The sequence below is a fragment of the Pleurodeles waltl genome, chromosome 4_1, assembly GCF_031143425.1.
Source record: "Pleurodeles waltl isolate 20211129_DDA chromosome 4_1, aPleWal1.hap1.20221129, whole genome shotgun sequence".
Lineage (NCBI taxonomy): Eukaryota > Metazoa > Chordata > Amphibia > Caudata > Salamandridae > Pleurodeles > Pleurodeles waltl.
The window spans coordinates 49,692,006-49,714,266 of record NC_090442.1 but is presented as its reverse complement, the minus strand read 5'-3'; the positions used below and the strand labels follow the sequence as shown (position 1 = coordinate 49,714,266).

The 22,261-nt window shown below is 48.6% G+C and overlaps 1 long non-coding RNA gene across 2 annotated transcripts in view; it reads left to right on the top strand.

The window, feature by feature from the left end:
* Positions 1-581: 581 nt before the first annotated feature.
* Positions 582-22,261, top strand: part of LOC138287378 (uncharacterized) — a 92,712-nt gene continuing 71,032 nt past the window's right edge. The window contains exon 1 of one of the 2 annotated variants that reach the window (XR_011202208.1): positions 582-1,121. This is a non-coding gene — a long non-coding RNA (uncharacterized lncRNA). Of the gene's footprint in view, positions 1,122-1,627; positions 1,810-22,261 lie in introns of those variants that run through there. The other variant, XR_011202207.1, reaches the window with a different exon arrangement.

The following is a 22,261-nucleotide window of genomic DNA, read 5'->3' as shown; positions in this document are numbered from 1 at the left end:
AAAATGATGGACGGAGTTTTTAAACTTTTCAAACACTCACCCCAGTCACAGATCTGGGTTTAATCCATCGTTATTTTGCTGGCCACGTCACCCCAGTTTGGAACCAGCCATACGCAAATCCGTCTGACCCTGCTCCCCGTGGGAACAGTCCAGCCCGATCTGCCAAGCCAGGTCCTCCCTGGACAGGATTCAAGCATCCTAGGACGGGTTTGAGGGTCTCACCCTTCATCAGCCAGGCTATGTCTGGGCATACCCTAGCCACTTAAAGCGCACAAGGCGCATATCAATTCTTTCCTTCCTCGCAACCCTGGGCCTGCATTCTTCCACTACACGCCCAAGTTCTCTAACCCTAACTAGCTCGACCATTGCACATTACGGTGTAGGCTGGTGCGTCTGGGTCACGTGCATTGCAGCTGTGGGCAATTAGTATCTTAGCCTCTGAGCATGTGTAGTTAGTTCATCGGTAGTAGCTAGTATCTCGTATCATGAGTATGCGTATTGCGATGGTGAGTGTTTGGTGTGCTGGGCATGCGCAGTACAACACTAAGGGCGCCGTACTCGGAGATCTGAGCATGCGCAGTACCACAGTTAGGGCTTGAACAGCTGACGTCTGATTCTTCACTCCGAGGAGTCATTGACCTTGAAGATCCCCAGCAATCCTTCTTTGCTGTCAAGATCTGCACAGGATCTGTCCGTTACCCTCGATCTTATGAGAGGGAAGTGATCAAGGTCATTAAGGTGACCTTTACCCTGGATCCCTGCAAGCGATCACGTGCAGTGCTTTAAATGGGAAAATAGAAGTGCAGGTACTCTGTACCAGAGTACCTGCTTGTTTCTGAGAAGTGCCGGTACCCTGCAATTGAAAGTATTACGTTTTTCTGGAGAAGTGCAGGTACTTTCCCGCTCAAAATAAAAAAGTGCCGGTACTTAGTACCGGACAGTACCGGCCCATTTAAAGCACTCATCGTTCAGTGTTATAGACCTGACCTTTAACATGGATCTCAGTAAAGATCGCCACATAGGAAGGGATTCGAGGTCGCTGAACTGATCTTTGCAAGAGATCGCCTGAGAGGAGAGCGCCCCCTCACCGGGGAGGAGTCTCACGGAAGTGCTCAGAGGAGGTGAGTCGTGGATAGGATTGGGGCGGTGACCCCGCTGAGTTGTCAGACCAGAGAACTAGTTTTAGGGATGCTGTCCCCTTTTCTGACTCCCCTGCTCATTCCTGTCCCCTCCACTGCAGTTGCTGACGACAGCAAACCCCAAAATCTTACACATTGTGATCTCAGCACAGCCTCATAGCGTACACATTGTGACATCACGAGTCCTAGGGTGACCACCCGTCCGTAAATTTCACGGACAGTCCGTAATTTCACCCATTTGTCCGTTGTCCGTGAAGACTTCTTTCACGGACGCCATTTGTCCGTAATTTCAATGGTTTTGGGTGACAGCCAATGATGTGGCTTGTCTCACCCTCCTATAATTATGCAGGACTTTGTGTGAAGTCCCTAAAAAGCACCTAGGATTGGCTTGATATCCATCAGCCAATCCTAGTGCTCGCTGCTCCACTGGAGGACTTCTCTCATTGGCTGTGATGCTTCAGGGCATCAGGGCCAATGAGAATAGTTTTAGGCAGCCCAGCCTTGCTTCATCAGGACGTGCAGAGCACGTTACCAGTAGTTACCTACTTTGTTTTTCCTGTTTGCCCCTTCGGAAGAGCGACGTCGTGACTTTCCTAGTCCCAGAAGAGCCGGTGGGAACACGAAGCCAACTGCCAGTCTCCATTACACCCTGCGATCGCGTTTTTAAAAGGTAAGTTGCAAAAACGTGCTGGATTTTTCTTCCGTTCCAGCAGCTGGAGGGCTTGGATGGCAAATATTTTCAACTGTGTTACCTTTATTATTAGTTTTTTAATAGTTTTACTACTCAGTTGAGGAGGGAAGCGAGCTTGGCTCTGGAAAAAGTCTGTAAATCATCACAAACGCCTCTGTGGAGCTTGTTGTTTATATGATTTAGGTAAACATTTGTAAAAATCTACTGTATAAAGATGGGTTGGTAGTTACACAGACAACGCTTTTTTCGTGAATCGGGTTAAAAAGATCTTAAGCTCCTAGGAGATCAAGAATACATAGCTTTATGAAACCAGCACAGAGAAGCAAAGAGGGAGCAGAGACTGCGAGCGAAAACAGAAAGGTAAACACTGCTGTATCTCTGGAGGTCACAGATTCATTCTGCTCACTCTGCCTCAGTACAAGGCTTCTAATGGAAATCACAGTGGCCCAGGCTCTGTGGTTTCAAATCGCCATGGCAACCTGAGCCTGGAGCTACTGCGGTTCACGTGGACACAGCTTCCTGCTGATCTGCTCTTTCACAGATTATTTCTCTGCTGCTCTTCGCACTCAACAAAGCCTAAACACAGCAACTTTTGTCCCCCATGGAGGCAAAATTGAATTATTTTCAGAAAGTCTTGGCATTTTGTAACAGTCAGAACGATTTCCTGCAAATTGATAAAAAAAATCTGTTATGAAATCCACGGGTTATTTGGCAGATGTAATAGAAAAAAAAGCCAGGGATGTGCGCATAAACTGTGGCTGATGGTTATATCTCAGAATGACGCAAGCAAATATCTACAAGAGTCTTCATATGCAGAATTTCAGTATTAACTACCAAAATATCAGAAATCTAATGATATGTGGTAGATGTACAGTATATATACCGATATGCAGGGCGCAGTATGCTATTAATTACATCGCTAAACGTGGGGAAGGAACATTTGAAGCATCACGTGGGTCATGATGCCCCTATCTCACTCAAAAATGGTAACGTGTAGCCCATTACACCCTGCGCATATATGGTTAATGCCGCAATATTACTAACGTGGATTTGTTTAAATTGAAAGCATTTATTCAAAACCAGGATGCCAAGGTTAAACTGTGTGAATTGAGGTATAATCATGTTGGAGAGTCCTCTTGGCCAGTGGTTCCCAACCTGTGGGCCGGGGACCCCTGGGGGTCCGCATAGCCTCCTCAGGGGGTCCGCGACTGCTTAGAAAATGTAATAATATTAGGTTCCACAGCCCCAGAGTTCACACACACACATTGTGACATCACCACAGCCCCAGAGTTCACACATTCCCAGAGAGTTCACACATTGTGACATCACCACAGCCCCAGAGCTCACACATTGTGACGTCAGCACAGCCTCATGGCTTACACACTGTGACGTCAGCACAGCCTCAGAGCTCACAGCCTTAGGTCAGGCTCAGTTCAGTGCAGCCTCATATTTAAGCTCATATATGTTCCGAATCTGTGCCTCAAGTTCACGGGACATCTACCCTGTATGGTGCCCCCCCCCCATCCGATCCAGAGCATCCACATGCACACAGCAGTCTGGGGGTGGCTAATTGTCATGTTATATTATAGTTGTATGAGAAATTAGGTTGTTGGCTGACTGGGGACTGAGCTCTGCTCAAGAAGCAACCACATTCCTTGTCAGGGTGAAGCATAAGCCAACGTTAAATTAACCAGTGCTGAACCATCTGGTAGCTTGACAGAGAGCAGTCAGGCTTAACTTGAGAAGCAATGTGTAAAGTTTTTGTGCAATACTTCAAACAAAATGAAGTGAAAAACACCATACAAAATGAATCCCACACCAAGTTAGAGAAATATAACTTTCTTTAATAAATAAAATAAGACCAAAATGGCCAATGTCTACCTAGTAAAACTGGAGATATTATATTTTAAAGATTTTATTGGAAATGGAGCCAAAAAAGCACAAATCGCTAACTGTGTATATCTAATCAAGCTGGACTGGGACAAATTCAGGCTGACTGCAGTGAAGCACAGGCTGGCTACAGTGACCCATTTAGGTTTGGTAAACAAAGTACCTTAAATTCTAGTTTGTAGAGCAGTGCGAGCATTTGTGTTGAAGATGTGTGGAGCTTGGCATCATTGTCAAGCCTTTTGTTGACAAGGGAGGCTAGTACCTGCACTGAGGATGTGTTGCGCTGTGGCGGTTCCAAAGGTGTTGTGAGCTGTGGAGGCGATGTGTCAATTCACTGGATCCACAGAGGATGGCAAGCACCTTAGGCCCACTTCAAAGGGCCCAGGGCCCAGGACTGGTGTGGCACCACTTGGTAGGGTAGAATGACAGATAGCAGAGTTCAGGTGCAAGGTTGTTGGAAGCCTGTTGTGTCCCTGAGGCTTCAGATCAGGAGGCAAGCCAACTAGCTCTTGGAGTCACTCTGGGTTCAAGAGGTGTCGGTCCAGTCCTTCTCACCCAAACAAGAGGGCAGCAGGTAGCACAGTGGGGCAGATATTCCCTCTGAGCAGCAGTACGGCATAACAGCAGCCCTTTTAGCAGCACAGCAGTCCTTCTTCCTGGCTGAGTTTCCACAGGTCTAGAAATGTACTAAAGAGTTGGTGTCTGAGGTTTAGTATTTATATACAGTTGTGCCTTTGAACTAGGGAGAAGCTTCTGTGGCATGCCTTCATGGCCCTGGCTCCAAGCTACAGGGGTTATGTAGCCCCTTGTGTTTAGCCAGGATACAGCCTATTCAAGTGTAAGTAGTTATGCGCCCAGTTCCTCCCTTCCATCCTGCCAGTCATAGCCCATCCAGGCACACATAAGCTCTCTAATGTGTGTGGCTGTCTAGGAGGGATACTAAAACCCGACTGTCACCTACTTCCAGTCTCATATGACCTAGACAGGCTGCAGGCACCAAATGGCTAAGGCAAGAAAATGCCAACTTTTTAACAGTGGGATTTTCAGAATTGTAATTGAAAATCCACTTCATCATAAATTAGGATTTCAAGTTACGACTCCAGAGACGCCAAACATGAACAGGTCACCTGTTCCCATTTGGAAATTACACTTATAAAATGTAATAAGGTAACTCTAATGTTATCCTATGCAAGAGGTAAGCCTTGCAGTAGTGAAAAACAAATGTAAGAGTTTTTCTCTACCTGGACACGTAAAACCTAAAAATACATGTTCAACATCTTAAATACATTGCACCCTGCTCTCTGGGCTGTCCAGGGCCTACCTTACGGTTGACATATATGTATTGGAAAGAAAGGTTTGAGCCTGACCAAAGGTTTAGTTTGCCAGGACGAAATGGCAGTTTAAAAAAGCACAAAGGCTGCAATGGCAGGCCTGAGGCATGTTTAAAGTGCTACTTAAGTGGGTGGCACAATCATTCCTGCAGGCCCACTAGTAGTATTTAATTTACAGGCCCTGGATACAAGTAGTGCCACTTTACTAGGGCACTACTTGTTTAGTTTACAAGTAAACTAAATGTGCTAATTGAGTATAACAGGGTTTTGGAATTTTATTATAAGATATATACTTGTCCATGGGACAGGTTGCATCATAAATCTACTTGTCCTGTAAAAAAAATCCACTTGTCCCTTTGGTTCCCTGTAGTGCAGCAACAAATTATGGCACCAATCTCATTATGCAAAAGCTCTGATAATAGCCTCTCTGGTTTTGCCAGGGGTCATACTATTGTAGGGTTTGAAAGTTAGCAGTTTCCTTATTTTGCCACTTTTCTGCAGATCTACACAGTGAGGCTGGAGATAGGGGTAAGCAATAGTTCCAGTGTTGGAAAGCCCCTTTGAGTCTGTGTAAACCTATTGTTTAAGCAGCAGCGGCCGCCGCAAATCTCAAGGAGAGTGGGTACAAGGGGAAATAAAATCATTAAAAAAAAAACGTACCTGTTTCGGAGCTGCCACCAGACGCCTCGGTGTTCTTCCCTTGATGGTGTTGGTGTCCCAGCACTCTCTGGGACACCAGCACAGGCTCCCCAGCAATCCTGGCACTGCTCTCATGCTATACGTAGTATGAGAGCAGCGTCAGGATTGGTCTGAGCGGCTTGGTCTGCCACTCAGACAGTACACTGGGGTCTGTGCAGTTTCTCCAACCCGGCTGTGTAAGACTGCCGGGTTGGAGAAACCGAAGTGCGCATGTCAGTTTGGTCGGCCTAAGATGGTCGGCCAAACTGACATGTACACTTAGTGCACTGACTCCACTCCCCATTCCTGGACCTGCTGGCTGAAAAAATAAAACAATATTAAAATATCATTTTATTGTTCAGCTGCTGGCTCAGCCAGTGGGGAGACGCTCCTTCGCAATGCGCCCTTGTGTTTTATGGGTTCTCATCAGTGCTTCTAATCTTTCCCATACTGCTAAAAGTTGGAAATTTACTCTGACAAACTTCTTCCAGGGTTGGGAAAAAGTGGTTGGAGGAAAAGTGAACTTGTAAATGCTCAAACGATTTTTGGTGTGAGTAAATCTACCAATGCATATTTACTCGTGCTGAAATACAATTTACAAATATGTTCTAAGAGTAAGATTTTTTGGCCTATTTCTGTAAATTCTTGTGAAGTCATGAAAGCGGTTAATCTGCACTAATGTAAGGACGTATACCATTGTTGCATGTTTGTGGTTTTCTTTAAGATTTGTGCCCTAATTGGTTAAACAAGACTTTTTGTTGTTAATATAATTTGTTCTCTCTCCGTTTATTGGCTGGTGTCACTTTAGGTGACAGTATTCTGCTCGTTCACAAGGAGCACACACATTTAGTTTTGCTCAATGCCAGGAACTGTTGTGGCAATGTGTGCTTTTAGAGATCAAAAAGTATATTTGCTTTTTGCCAATGTTTGTTATGATACTGAGGGCCTGTCAGCTCCAACAACGATACAGTTTTACAATAAACCATGTCAAAACAAGACATGCATTGAAAAAAAACCAAAGGGCTGACCACTATTTTCAGACCTATTGGCTTTGCCAATGCTTGTTTATTTTCATGTTCCCATAATCTTCTTGAAACTGGTTACACTGATTTTGTTCCATTATTAATATTTTTTGGAAATATTAGCATGCATCAACACATTTTACTAAATGATGCTTCAAAGAAATGGTACCTAATATTTCACAGTAGTTTAGCAAAACTTTTTTTCCTAGTTACACTTTTTTTGTGAACATTTTATTTTAGGAGCAAAGAATCAGCAAGCTTGGTTTCAAGCTTCTACAAATATTTGCATCTAACAAGAGTGTATTCTGGGAGCATCATATGTTGCCTCATTCTTCTGGTTAAACTTTGGAAATGTGTTGAACTGGAACCAGTGTCAGTAGTGGGGTCCAAGCTTACAACGTTTTCGTAGAGTGCTCACCCTAATAATGAAGGCTTTGCATTATTGAACAATAATTACAAGATTGAACAGCATTAGCATATGACCACAAATATGATCTAAACTGAAGACAATTCCCTTCCCAGATCAATAATGTGGTAAACTAGTAGCCAAAGGGTTTGTGCTGCAGGCGGTTGGGCCTACTTGTCCCAAGGACATAATAATCATGAAAACCTGTCGTCCTTGACCTCAAACAATATGTCCTGGGCGTCGGGCTATAGCACCGGTACTCAAAGTACGGCCCGCGGGCCGCCAGCGGCCCCACGGACCTAACTTGGCGGCCCGCGACCGCGAGACGCACACCAAACGCAATAAACAATGGCCGCCGTATGTAAACATAGAGGAGGGCCGCGGGAGCATGCTCCCGCGGCCCTCCTCTATGTTTACATACGGCGGCCATTGTTTATTGCGTTGCCCTGACGATCTGTGGAAGCCAAAGCCCCATAAAAGTCAGCGCTTGCAGCTAACTTTTACGGGGCTTTGGTCGTCTGCCTGCTGTCACCGGCTCCACGTCTGCTGCCCGCCTGCCTGCCTGCTGTTCCAGATTTGTGGCATCTTTACAGTGCTTTGAGTCAGGTAAGGCTCTTTGGTTATTTATTTATTTGTTTTTAATGTAGTGTGTGTTACTGGGGTAGGCGTGTGAGCAGATTGCGCTGTGTGTGTGCGCTGTGTGTGTGTTTTACTGGGGTGGGGTGAGAGCAGATGGCGCTGTGTGTGTGCGCGCTGTGTGTGTTACTGGGGTGGGGTGAGAGCAGATGGCGCTGTGTGTGTGCGCGCTGTGTGTGTTACTGGGGTAGGGGTGAGAGCAGATGGCGCTGTGTGTGTGCGCGCTGTGTGTGTTACTGGGGTAGGGGTGAGAGCAGATGGCGCTGTGTGTGTGCGCTGTGTGTGTGTGTTACTGGGGTAGGCGTGAGAGCAGATGGCGCTGTGTGTGTGCGCGCTGTGTGTGTTACTGGGGTAGGCGTGAGAGCAGATGGCGCTGTGTGTGTGCGCTGTGTGTGTGTGTTACTGGGGTAGGCGTGAGAGCAGATGGCGCTGTGTGTGTGCGCTGTGTGTGTGTTACTGGGGTAGGGGTGAGAGCAGATGGCGCTGTGTGCAGATGGCGCTGTGTGTGTTACTGGGGTAGGGGTGAGAGCAGATGGCGCTGTGTGTGTGCGCGCTGTGTGTGTTACTGGGGTAGGGGTGAGAGCAGATGGCGCTGTGTGTGTGCGCTGTGTGTGTGTGTTACTGGGGTAGGCGTGAGAGCACATGGCGCTGTGTGTGTGCGCGCTGTGTGTGTTACTGGGGTAGGCGTGAGAGCAGATGGCGCTGTGTGTGTGCGCTGTGTGTGTGTGTTACTGGGGTAGGCGTGAGAGCAGATGGCGCTGTGTGTGTGCGCTGTGTGTGTGTTACTGGGGTAGGGGTGAGAGCAGATGGCGCTGTGTGCAGATGGCGCTGTGTGTGTTACTGGGGTAGGGGTGAGAGCAGATGGCGCTGTGTGTGTGCGCGCTGTGTGTGTTACTGGGGTAGGGGTGAGAGCAGATGGCGCTGTATGTGTGCGCGCTGTGTGTGTTACTGGGGTAGGGGTGAGAGCAGATGGCGCTGTGTGTGTGCGCGCTGTGTGTGTTACTGGGGTAGGGGTGAGAGCAGATGGCGCTGTGTGTGTGCGCTGTGTGTGTGTGTTACTGGGGTAGGGGTGAGAGCAGATGGCGCTGTATGTGTGCGCGCTGTGTGTGTTACTGGGGTAGGGGCATTGTTTTGAAAAAGGGGGTGGGGTGGTTGTTCCCCCTCTAAGCCCCGCCCCCTCTAAGCCCCGCCCCCTCTAAGCCCCGCCCCCCGCTGTCACTTCAGTGCGGCCCTCGGCCGCAAACCATACTGCAATTTTGGCCCCCGAGAAAAAGTTTGTGAGTACCCATGGGCTATAGGAATTCCACGACCCTGCAGTGTAAGTCAATCTAACATGATTTTTAAGGGCGCATTTTATTGATTTTTGCAGCATGTATAGCAAACCATAACATACTGTCTGTAAGCAGTGGCATTGTGGTCCTTAAGTCCTGCATCCTCCACCCCAACAGTATGTTTAAATAGATGCATTAGTGGATATTTACATCCCTGAGCCATTAAATGCCCACATTTCTTCATCCAGCAGCGACCCAGATAGATTAGTCCTATCGAGTGGAATGCCTCTGTAGGTCTCCCTTGCGCCCCATTTCTTCATGAGTTTTTGGGGGCATCCTGGAGCTTTGTTGATTTGTTTTTTCCCTAGTCCTGTACCAATTCAGTCCCGTTTTCCATTCCGCAAGTGACGTTTAGTATCCAGTTTCCATTTTTGAGCTATGTCTTTTCAAGCCACCACCAGTCCCTACCAAGTGATTGTCAAGTCGTAGCGATACAGAGAAAGTCCAGTGGCAATATGAAGAAGGGTCAATTTTGGGTCTTGTTGAGGAGGATGATTTAAAATATGTTCTAGCCAGGATAGCATCCTGTTGGGCCTTGGCCTTTTTGTAGGGTTGTCCCCAAACATTTTGCCTTCTTCCTCCTATTTTGTCTGACCTGTTTTTGTTAGCTTTAGGACTCTGGGCACTCTGTCCACTGCTATCCAGTGCTAAAGTGAAAATGCTCTCGGTGTAAAATGTATTAGTGATTGTTTTCTCCATGATGGGTATATTTGATTTACTGGTAAGTCCCCAGTACAGTGCACTATGTGTGCCCAGGGCCTGTGAATCAAATGCTACTAGTGGTTCTGCAGCACTAATTGTGCCACCCACATCAGTAGCCCTGGAAACATGTCTCAGAGCTGCCACTGCAGTGTCTGTGTGTGCAGTTTTAAACTGTAAATTCAACCTAAATCTTCCCTTTTATTATCTGCAAGTTACCCCTAAGTTAGTCCCAAGACAGCCCCATAGGCAGGGTACAGGTTATTTAAAAGGTAGGACATGTAATGGTGTGTTTTACATGTCCTGATAGTAAAATACTGCTAATTTCGTTTACACTTGTCCCGCCTTGGTGCAGTTATGTTACCCCCTTGGGGACCGACTCTGTTACATGGATAGTTGCACATTTGCCAATATGTTTGACTGCGAGCAAACTTCTTTTTCCTTTTGTGTCTGTCCTTCACGCTCGCGGCCATGACGCTTTGAATTTACTTGTTTTTTTCTGCAGCTTACCTTGTATCATCAGCGCCTTCTGGGTCGCGGTGCTCTGCAAAAAGTAGCGTTTTTGCAGTGTCTTCGGTCTCAGCATTTGTCTCTGATTTAACAGACGTCCATCCGTCTGGGTGGGCAGTGAAAATAACGAGTTGGTTACATTTAATTTCGGGCGATCTAAACATTATTAAATTACACAGTCTGCTTTTGTAGTTGCACAGAGGTCAGCACAGGGCTCGAAAAATTATAAAAATATGACTAGACCTGCAGATCGGGTAACTTAAATAATATACTCGACCTAACTGTAATGTACTTGACCCGTAAATGGGTCTAAAATTATGTGATCCTAGGCAAATAGTTTACAGAGTCACCTTTTTCTTAATTCTCGCATATGATTGCACCTTCAAATATGTGAGCTCAGCATTTCTGCAGTACAAAAAAACCTCTTCTGTTTGACTAATTAGACTAACGTTTGTTGCATGCATCACAAGAATCTAGCCCACATACCCATGAGGTCTAGCCCACATAACCGAGGACTTCTTTTAGTTTACTAATAACATTGCCATCAGGGCAGTAGTGTTTCTCAGTTTGTTTATGGATCAAATCTGTTTATTATTTTGAATATATAAACATACAAAATACAGCTCACCGCGGGACATAAAAAAAAAAAATCAGCCCAGCAACAGTTCCAACTCTGCAGGCAAAGATCCCTCCCCTAAATCCAAAAGTCATGCCCAAAGGGACCTCCCAGCCAACCCTCTAACTGCAGAACCATTAGCCGACTGGCAATGCCCCATAGTCTTTCAGGCTATGAGTCCCACAGATGAGAACCACACAAACATGTACATAAAAACACACCAACACTGCCTCCCCCCAAGAGATCATGTCATCCTCCTGTCCCTCCACTCCTCTATCCCCTGCCTCATCCAAACTCAGCCCTCCCCAGAAACCCCCAGAGCACACCAACCGGGAATTCAAACCAGCCGCAGAACTCTCAGGTAAGTCGGGCATGTCAACTAAGCAAATTCTGCCGAAAGGATCCGAAGGAACGGCTTCCCCATCTCTCTTAAATCACCTATCCGCTGCTTAGAAGCGAGTGTGAGTTTCTCCATGGCAAGAATCTACCACAGCTTCTGTAGCCATGAGCCACGCGCCGGAACCCTATCTGTACCCCAGAGAGCTAAAATCAGCTGCAGCGCTGCGTTAAGTGCCAGAGCTATCTGCCTCCCCCTCAGAGATCTTAAAGGGAAGGTAAGGGGGTTGGGTAGCCCCAATAAAATATACGGTGGGAATCTTGGAATCTCAACCTGAGACGCTGTATCAATATCATCTATAATGTTTTCCCAATAATGATGTAGTTTGGGGCAATGCCAAAGCAGATGCACAAGTGTGCCTGTAGCACCACACCCCCTCCAGCTAAGATCCGACTTATTATGATCCAATGCATGTATCCGTGCTGGGGTATAATACCAATATGACGCAACTTTATATGATGTCTCTGTCCCTGCTGTATTTTATGCTGTGTGGTGTATTCTATAGAATATACTGTCCCATTCCTCATCCGTAAATTCTCTCTCCAGCTCCCTCTCCCATCTCAACTGTCTCTTTGACTTAGGCGGGCGCTTCTCCCCCTGTAGAAGCCGGTAAAGTTCTGAGATAACTCTTTTATCGTCCTTCTTTAGGAACAGCCATTTCTCAAATGGCGTAAGAGGCCTATCAATTAATGCTCTGTTCGCCGGTAGGAGAGCCCAGTGCCGAACCTGGTAATACATCAGCCTATCCGCTTCCACCAGGCCATAGGCCTCTCTCATCTGGTCAAAAGTCAACACCCCCTGTTCATCAAAAAGACTTCCTATCCTCCTGCAGCCCCCATCGTACCAGCGTCTCAGGCCCTCCAAACAGGGCCCGGGTTCGAAGTCAGGATTCGCGCCTATGGGGGTCATCGGGGACGGGAAAGTCGTCAGCCCTAAACGGCAAGTCACTGCATCCCATATGCGCAACGTAGTTCCTGTAATCGGGGAAGAATAAAGACCTCTAGCCCTGTGCCGACGTAGGAGCCAAGGCTCCTTCCAGATATGAGAGCCCGCCACTGCCTGATCCATGAAACACCAGTGTTTCTCCGTGAGTGGGCGACTCCACTCCAAAAGGAAGCGTAGCTGCGTTGCCTGGAAATATCTCAAAAGACACAGAATTGCCAGTCCTCCCTTGCTCTTAGGGCGATATAAAACATGTTGCGGGAGACGCGTCGACCAACCCTCCCATACGAATCTCAGGATCGCCGACTGAAGAGTGGTGATCGTCCGGGGCGGTGGTGATAGCAGGAGCGCTTGAAACATATACAGTATCCGCAGCAAGATTGTCATCTTGACCGCAGCCACCCTGCCCAGCCAAGACAGCTTTTGTCTCCCCCACACCTCCAGGTCCCGCTGTATATTGCGGACCAGCTTCGTGTAGTTCAAGCTCTCCGTTCTTGCAGCAGATGTCGCCAACTGAACCCCAAGATAGGAAAGACGCGAAGACGACCAAAGAAAGGGGAATCGAGCTCTCAGGTCCTCCTCGTGATCCGGGCTTACTGACAGACTAAGGATCTGAGACTTCTGCATATTCACCTTAAACCCCGAAACCTGGCTAAACTCAGCCAATATCTCCATAAGCGCAGGCAGCGAGGTCGCAGGCTCCGCAAGAGTAAGGATCACATCGTCTGCATACAGGGTTATAAGATGGTGGTCTCCGACAAATTTGACACTGGAAACCGAGGGGCTATCCCGCAAGTGTTGCGCAAGAGGCTCCATATATAACGCAAACAAAAGGGGGGAAGCGGGCATCCCTGTCTAGTCCCACGCATAACTGGGAATGGTCTAGAGAGCACACCATTAACACGAACCGTCACTCTGGGGGAGCGATAGGCGCATTGGACCCAAGACCTAAAGCCCGGGCCTAGACCAAAGCGCTCCAGGACCCGAAAGAGGTATGGCCAATGAACCCTATCAAACGCCTTTTCGGCCGTCAATAGAAAGGAAGAGCGCCTCCCTACGAGATCTGTCTATTTTATCAAGCAGATGCAGAAGTCGCTTCGTGTTATCACCACATTGCCGGTTTGGAATAAAACCTGACTGATCCGGATCGATAAGACCTGGCATATAAGAGTTAAGGTGGTAAGCAAGAATCCCAGTGAATAGTTTGGCATCTATATTCAGAAGCGAAATTGGCCTATATGAGGCACACTCCTCTGGGTCCTTACCCGGTTTATGTATAACAGCAATGGTAGCATCCAGCATACTCAAGGTTCCCGTCGTCCGAAAAGAATTAAAAAGCCGCATGAGGATCGGAGCAAGCTCTACACAAAAGGTCTTATAGAACAATGCCGTGGCCCCATCAGGGCCGGGGGACTTCCCGCTCTTCAGTCGGGAGATCGCCGATATAACTTCTTCGGCCCTTATCTGCTGATCTAGCAGGGACGCCTCTCTCACACCAAGAGGAGTGACTGCTATGCCCTCTAAATATGAATCCAGGTTCGCCTTGTCCCACTCATCCGCCGCATACAACCCCCGGTAGAGCTCTGCAAATGCCTCAGCAATCTGATCGCTTGCGCGGGCCTCTTCACTGAAGGGGGAGCGAATCAGTTTGACCGCTGACGCCGAACGCTGCGCTCGCAACCGGTGCGCCAGTAGCTTTCCGCATCTATTGCTCCCTATATAGTATTTATGCTTAAGTCGTACTACCGCGTACTCCGCCCTGTCCCAGTCCATTCGCTTAAGCCGTTGCCTAGCTTTCTCTAATTCCCGCCAAATTCGAGGTGCGCCAGTGGATTTATGGGAGCGCTCCAGAACAGCTACCCTCTGCTCTAACCTCTCTCTTACCTCTCCCTTGCCTTATTATCTCTCGCAGACAGTGCCATCACCTCACCCCGTACCACTGCCTTCAGCGCCTCCCACACGGTCTCCACGGAAGTGCTGCCATCATCATTAAAGCTGATATAATCCGTAATCGCCCGCTGGAGTGACTCAACCACTATCTCACTCTGGAGCAATGAATCCCTAAAGCGCCAGCTCGGAGTGCCAACTCGGCCCATTTCCATGGTGATCTCTACAGTAATCGGGGCATGATCAGTCAACGCCCTGGGTTCTATCGTAGCCTCCCTGACCCGGGGCATAAACTCGTATGAGACCAGAAAAAGATCGAGCCGGGCATAAGTCTTGGTCGCTGCTGAGTAGAAGGAGTAATCTTGGAGCGTGGGAGGCAACCTCCTCCACACATCCTCCAGTCCGCACTCAGCTAACCACTGACGACCCAGCTCCGACAATGCCCCAGTCTGCCCAAAGTGCTGGCTCGAATGGTCCAACTCATTGTCCATCACCAAATTAAAATCTCCACCTACCAAAATGGCACTATCTGGCGAGCTCAGCATAGGGGAAACTGCCTGTCTCAGGAAGGACTCCTGCTGAGAATTCGGAGCATAAGGGGAAGCAATGGTGAAAGAGAAGGCTCCAAGTCTTATTCTAATAGCCAGGAACCTGCCTGGCACTTCATGCACCTTCCCAACTATCTCCCCAGCAAAAGTCTTTGAAAGCAATATTGCCACTCCTGCATGCTTCGTAGTTGCTGAGGACCAGAGCTGTCTAGGGAACCATCTGTATTGCATGCAAAACGTATCTTTATTCAGCAAGTGTGTCTCTTGTAATAGACGAATATGACTCCCGGATTTCTCTAAACCTGACAAAATCGCTAACCGCTTGGTCAGACTATTAAGCCCCCGGACATTCAACTTAAGCACTTAACTGTCATACCATCGGAGGGAAGAATAGCTCGGGGGAAGAGGATCCTCGGAGGGACCAAGACCCAGAACAGCACCTCAGCCGCTCCAAGACCCATGGCCATGCCGTTATGACCCGTAGTGACAAAGCTTGTGGGGAAGCACACAGACATACAACCAAAACGCACAACAGGTGCTTGTAACGCAAAAGTCCTCTCTCACACATCCCAAAGAGGAAAAGTCTCAACAGGGCCGTAAAACCACACACGGTCGCCCGTTAATTCCACCAGCTCTGCCTCCCAGGCCCAGCATAGACGGGCACAGGCCCGCACCCAGCGACCCCGTACTGCCCAACAGCGTTGCGTCTTCCTCGCCTAGGCACTTGTCCCAGCCACCACACTGCTCACTGCCGACTGACGCTCCGAGATCTGCTCCGACACAGTAGGGCGCTGCTGTTTCCTCCTTCTCTCCTTCCTCCGCCAGCGCAAGCGATCTCCTCCAGCCAGGCTCCGATTCAAGTCCGGACCCTGGGCGTCTCCCTCCAGGCCTAGGATCCGATTTGCCTCCGATAGCGACTTCACCTGGCGAAGCTGGTCTTCCCAGCGGAAAACAAGGCGGAATGGGTGACCCCATGAGTAGGAGACAGCATGCGCACGCAGATGTTCCGTGATAGGTTTAAACTCCCGTCGTCGTTGCAAGGTCCGGGCCGAAAGGTCCTGGTATAATTGTAGTTGATGACCTCTAAAGTGAACCTGTGGAAGATTGCGTGCCCGTTGCAAAATGCTTTCTTTCAGCCCGTAATTGTGGACACATGCCAAAATATCCGTCGAGCGGTCTCCAGCTCCGCCCGATCGGCCCACACGGTGTTCCCTATCCAGGACGATCTCCCGGGACTCCTCCAGGTCAAGGACTGAGCGGAACAATGCTACCACAATGACTCCAATGTCCTCCTTCTCAGCTCCAATCGGCACTCCTCTAATGCGAATATTATGCCTGCGTGAGCGGTTCTCCAGAACCTCGACCATCATCTGAAGGAGATCCTGCTGCTCCCGTAAGCGTACGACTTCCTGCTGGAGGACCGCCACCTCCTCGCCGAGGGCCGTTTCACCATCCTCAACCTGGGTTATCCGCTCTCCCAAAGACGTAAGCTCAACCCGCAGCTCCTTCACCTCATGAAATATATCTTTGCGGAGTTCCTGCAGGTCGCCGCAAAGCGATTCAAACAAGGAGGTAAGGAAGCCCTTCGTGACTGGGGCCGTCTCATTCTCTACTATCTCCCTCTTTGCCTCGGGTGGCTTCACGACCAGCGGTTCTTCAGGGGCCCCCCCATGTGCCGGGCGTCCCCCAGTCAGCATGTCTATCACCGTCCGGTCCCGCTTGGGCTTGGAGGTCGCCATCTCCTCTGCCCTCTGACGGCTGCAGCTCAGGTGTCTCAATCAGACCTCTCCTCCCCTCAGCACCGGGAGCTGTATTCTCCTGGGCGCACGCTCTCACCGGCAGTCGTCGGCGTTCTCTCTGCGAGGCACTCTGTGGATCTACTCCGCTACACAGCTCGTATCCACACCAAACAAGGTCGCCATGGGCCACCCGCACCGCCGACCAGCGACCCAGCCTCACTGCGCCACTATCTGCTCCTCCTCTGCAGGGTGCTGCTACACGGGCGCACCTTTGCCCCTTTGTCTCTTCTGGGGCCTCTCCGCCCAATCCTCAGCAGGCGGGCCCCGGCGTCTCCCCAGCTCCAGCACCGGCCCTTTGTTATCATTGGTAAATGCTTTACGATTGTCCCTCCTTGGGGCGGTTCTGTTACCGTCTTGGACACCAACCCTGTTCCATGGATAATTGCATGTTTGTCGATACGTTTGATTGGGAGCGAACTTCTTTTTCCTTTTGTGTCTCTCCTTCATGCTCATGGCAGCCAATGGCGCTTTGAATGGCTTGCTTATGTAAACTGTTTTACGTTTCATTTTCAGTTTATGTGGCAAGAAAAGTGCAGTTAGAAATTTAGAACGCTGATACCTCTAACTCGAGCAAACGTGAAACCCATTGCATTGTAAATGCTTGTTAAGACAGGTGAGCACCCCATGAGGTTTAAGAGAAGTGTGGATCAGACTGCAATGTTCATCATTAGTCTATCTAGTAATGGCTAGTTATTCAGGGCCCAGGCAGAGGATGCATTGGCGGTGAAATGTACCCCTAAGTATTTAACATGATTGGAGGCTGCTGGTATGCCTTTTGCCCATTGCAGGACCTGTTGTGAGGGAAGTATCAGGAGGTCAGTTGATTTGTTGAGGTTTGCGGTGAGACCTGACTTTTCACAAAATATTTGGAGAATTTTAAGTCAGGATTTGTAAGAAACATGAATGCATCATCTACATATAGAGCGATTCAGTCAATAGTCAAGGGACCCCATTCGAAGCCCGTTACTTGGGCGTCTATTTGGAGCCACAACGCCAGGGGTTCTATAGCAACTGCAATCAATAGGGAAGACAGCGGATGCCCCCGTCATGTGCCTCTCTCAGTGAGGAATGGGGCGGACGTTTCTGAGCCCACCTTCACCTTTGCTGCCAAGTTGGTGCAAAGGAGTCTGACGTACACTATGAATTTGTAACCGAAGTTAAGAAACCGGAGAATGGCAAACAGGATCAAAGGTCCTTTCTATATCCGCTAATAATATTGTTGGACTGCGGAGTAGTTGTGCAAGGGCTATAGCATTTTATTACCGGCATATGCTATGTTGTGTGGCTCATTTAGGCATAAAGCCTGCTTGGTACGGGTGAATCAGCGAAGGAATTTAGTGATGACTTTTGCTTCAGTATTTAAGAGGGAGATGGGGTGATAGGAGGAGCATGGGTTTGGGGGGGTTTCCTGGCCTGGGGATCATTACTATTTCAGCTGTCCAAAGTTCTGGGGGTAGGAAGGTATTAGGAAATGCCTCTTGCAGAACATCATGGAGGGGTTCACTTAATTTATGTGTAAATTACTTGTAGAATTTCTTTAGGAAGCCATTAGGGCCAGGTGGTTTCCCAGTTTGGAGCTGAGTCAGAGCTGCGGCGATTTCAGAACTCATGTGGTCTGAGGCAGATCTGAAAGAGATCGTACGGGTAGATCTGAAACCAAGTCGCCGATCAGGATCTCCAATAGGGTGTCTTTGCTGGCGTGAATTGTTGTGTAATACTGTGCAAAGTGGCAGGCTCTGGCTCTGTCCCCTATAATTTTGTGGCCGGCTGCAGTGAGTAGGTATGAGATCGGGACCTGGTGTGTGATATTAAAGCAAATGTAACGTAGTAGTTTACTGGCCTTGTCTCCCCATTGATAAATGTGAGCTTGGGAGGCCCACCATATAGCTTTAGCATCATCTGGTGTGTTTGCCGCAGTTCAGCTTGGGCTCAGTTTGTGTCATGGCGCAGACTTTGTGAGGGAGTGATGCCATGCTGTTGTTCTGAATGATGAATCTCTGTTTCTAAATCCCATATGACCTGTCCTTTCTTTGCGATCAAAAAGCTAATATTTCACCCCAAGGGTTGCCTGAACAGTAGCCCACAGGGTTCCTGGGGTGACAGTGTCCCAGTTTTCGGTGAGGTAGGTGCTGATCGCATCACCCACTTGAGAGGTAAGTGCTCTATCGTGAAGGGACCAGGCCGATAGCCTCCACAGCAGATGGGTCTTGGCGTGACAAGTGTTCAGCACAATTGTCACAGGGGAGTGATCAGGGAGACCCCGAGGAAAGATTTGGGCATCCAGGATTCTGTAAGTTTCCATCTTAGAAATGAAGAAGTTGTCAAGGCAGGAAACAGTACCATGGAACCCATGCACCTAGAGCAGAAGTTGTATCCCCTTTCAGTATGATGAAGTTGATGCTATGCGTATGAAGGATTGCAGCAAGAGGCTTTTTTCCCCCCACTTCCTTCTGAAGTATGTCTAGAGACTACTTGACCGCCCCATTTCAGTCTCCTCCCAACACCATTGGGCCCACCAGAAGATTTCCTATCAGTTTTGTGATCAAATCAAGGAAGGAGGGGGTTGAGGGGCAGGGCATAGACATTCATCAGCGATAGCAGGTCTCTGTTGAGGAGACCAGTAATGGCTAAATATCTGCCTCCTGGTTCCAGCCATGTCCTTTGAACTTTGTACTGGAGATGACCCCTTATCAGTATGGCTACTCTCCTAGAGTTGTTCATAAATACAGCTTGGTAGATCTGTTTATAGCCATAGCGTGCCAAAAAGTGGTTTTATTCCCTAATGGATGGGTCGCTTGAAGAAATAGAATTCCTACTTTTAGCATTGTGATGCTATGAAGGATTGCAGTTCTTTTAATTTTATCTAACATACCATTTAGATTCCAGGCCATAAGGGTGATGCAGGCGGGCAGGTCTGCATTATTACAAGTGGCCATCTAGGGGGAAAACATCTTGGAGGAGGGGGGTGTACCACGATGCTGCTGGAAGATCTGGAGTACCAGCTATAAACACAGAAAACAACACAAATAAAAAACACAACCTCCCTATGTGTATGAAGAGAGGAACACCTGTCGCAGGATGGTCTAACCCACTGCCAACAGAGCGACACCAGTATTGCGCCCAGTGACCCTTTATAACAAAAACAAGTATCACTGCCTGTGTTCTAGCAGAGCATCTTAGAGAGGGTAGTTCCCGCAGGTCACTGGATGTGGCGGGGTGTTCGGGGAAAGGTAATTGCTTGCCACCGCTGTGCCTCGCAACTGAACTGAATGAGTGGCTGCAATTTGGTGAAGTAAACATGTCTTTGAAGTACATCCAGGAGGCCTCAATAAAGATGGTGTACCCCGGTAATTTATTTCAGGTGATCGTGGAGTTAGGGTAGGCGGCACAGGTGTGAGGGCAAGCTATTATTGGAGCCCTCCTGAGTGCCTTTCAAGGCCGCTGTCGCGTCAGCCCCTTCTAGTTTGTCGATTTTATTGGGTTTGTTGAGCCATGATTGTCAGATGCGTCTCCTTTCGCGCCCATGTTTACGTGGGAGTTTCGGGGGGCACTTGGATCTCCGCAGGGAAGGGCTAGAGCCTGGCAAGGAAGACTTATGTGAGTAAGGATGAACTGTCTCATCTGTCCATTGAAAGGCGTCCTCAGGGGAGTCGAAGAACAGGGCCTTATCTTGGTAGATAATCTTATGTTTGGCAGGATACTGTAACATATATTTGATATTCAAGTCTTTAGCAGTGGTATAGGATTTCTGTTGTTCTTGAACCAATTTAGTATAATCTGGGAAGGCCATAATTTTATGTGATTGGACTGTAGGATTGTTTGTAGTTCTGCGTGGTGGAGCATCGCATCTCTATCATCATAATTCAACATGTATGCAGTCATGGGGCACGGGCCAGTTTTTGGGACAGAGCCCAATTAGCCCGCTCAGTAATAATAAATCATGGTGAAAGGGTCTTCTCGGGTGCAATGGAGCGAGGATTCTTTGCAGCATTGCGAGAATTCCACGAAGCGTAGGTTGTGCCTAAGGGCTCTCCACTCTGCATCCTCCACATGTGTCGCAAGCTTCTAGGTTGTCGAAGTGAGTCTTGTGGGGCACATCCATCATGGACTTTTCTAAGTCTGAGACCCAGACTTTTGCTTCTGCAGTCCTATCATCTACTCGGTGTAGGTCCAGTCGTAGCAGCGTTAACATCCAAACTAACCACCCTGATTTTGACTTCCAGTTCATGACAGGTTTGAGTGATGGCTGCAAGGATTTTGGAGGTGGCAGGACAAATGTGGTCAGGAATGATAGCACTGGTATGTGTGTTGTCTGATATTGCCTTTGTCCTTGACCGTGGTGAATAGCAGACCGTTGGAGACGTCCCCGGCGTCCGCAGAGGTCCGGACCCGCTTGCCCCTAGTAGACCATTAGGGTGGCACAAGCAGTCTGGCTGGCCCAGACGAGAGGCCCAGTGAGTCAGGTAAGTGATCCCCGCAGTTGTAGGTCAGCCTGCACCCACACTTAAGTGCCTACTCCCCTTGGTGTTTGAGACTGCAATCTCCACGGTCATTCAGTGCAGTAGCGCGTTTTAATTTCTCCGGCACTCCCCATACCGGCTGCCCCATAGCCCAGGCAGGCAAAGGAAGTGAATCTCTTGAGCCCCGCCATGCTGAGGGCTGCCAAACTAGAATGAGTCCTCCCGTGTCCAAGGTCATCCACACACCCAGGACACACACAGGTGCACCGCCTCCCTGGGTCAGACAGGCCCACCCGCCAGACCACCACACGCTTGGAAACTCTCGCCCTGCTCCCAACCTCGGGTTCCCACACCGGACCACAGCATTGGTGCTGCACCCAAACCACATCTTACTGTGGAACAAAGAGGTAGCGTAGTCCGAGGCCTCGTACTTGTCCAGGCCGGCCCCCCCTTTGTCTCCCGGCCAGCACTCCTCCGTTTGTCTGACCTTAAAGGGTCGTGCACAATTCTGGGCATTCTTTGGGTCTGCTGCCCGTTTATCTTGAAGGGTACTGCATGGCAGAGCATTACATATTGTTGCCAGGAATGATGGAGCAAGATTCAAAGTCGACGGCTTGGAGCTTGCATAACTTGCGAACGCCATCTTGGACCCTCCATTCTGACATGTTTTAAGGAGAGAGCACATGCATTTTAGCACTGGTTAGCAGTGGTAAAGTGTGCAGAGTCCTAGGTCCAGCAAAAACAGGAGGTCTGAAGGCAAAATGTTTGGGGACAGCAGAGAACGTGTACTGCATTAAACAGCAGAGAACGTGTACTGCATTAAACAGCAGAGAACGTGTACTGCATTAAACAGCAGAGAACGTGTACTGCATTAAACAGCAGAGAACGTGTACTGCATTAAACAGCAGAGAACGTGTACTGCATCAAACAGCAGAGAACGTGTACTGCATTAAACAGCAGAGAACATGTACTGTATCAAACAGCAGAGAACGTGTACTGTGTTCAGCAGAGATTGTATATTGTGTTTAAACAGAGAATATGCCCGGTGTTAAACAGAATGTGTACTGTGTGAAGCAAAGAATGTGTACTGAGTTAAACACCCGAGAATGTGTGCTGTATTATACAGATAATGTATACTGTGTTGAGCAGCAGGGAATGCGCAGTGTGTTACACGGAGAATGTGTACTTTGTTAAACGGAGATTGTATATTGTGTTCAGCAGAGAATGTGTACTGCGTTTAAACAGAGAATATGCCCGGTGTTAAACAGAATGTGTACTG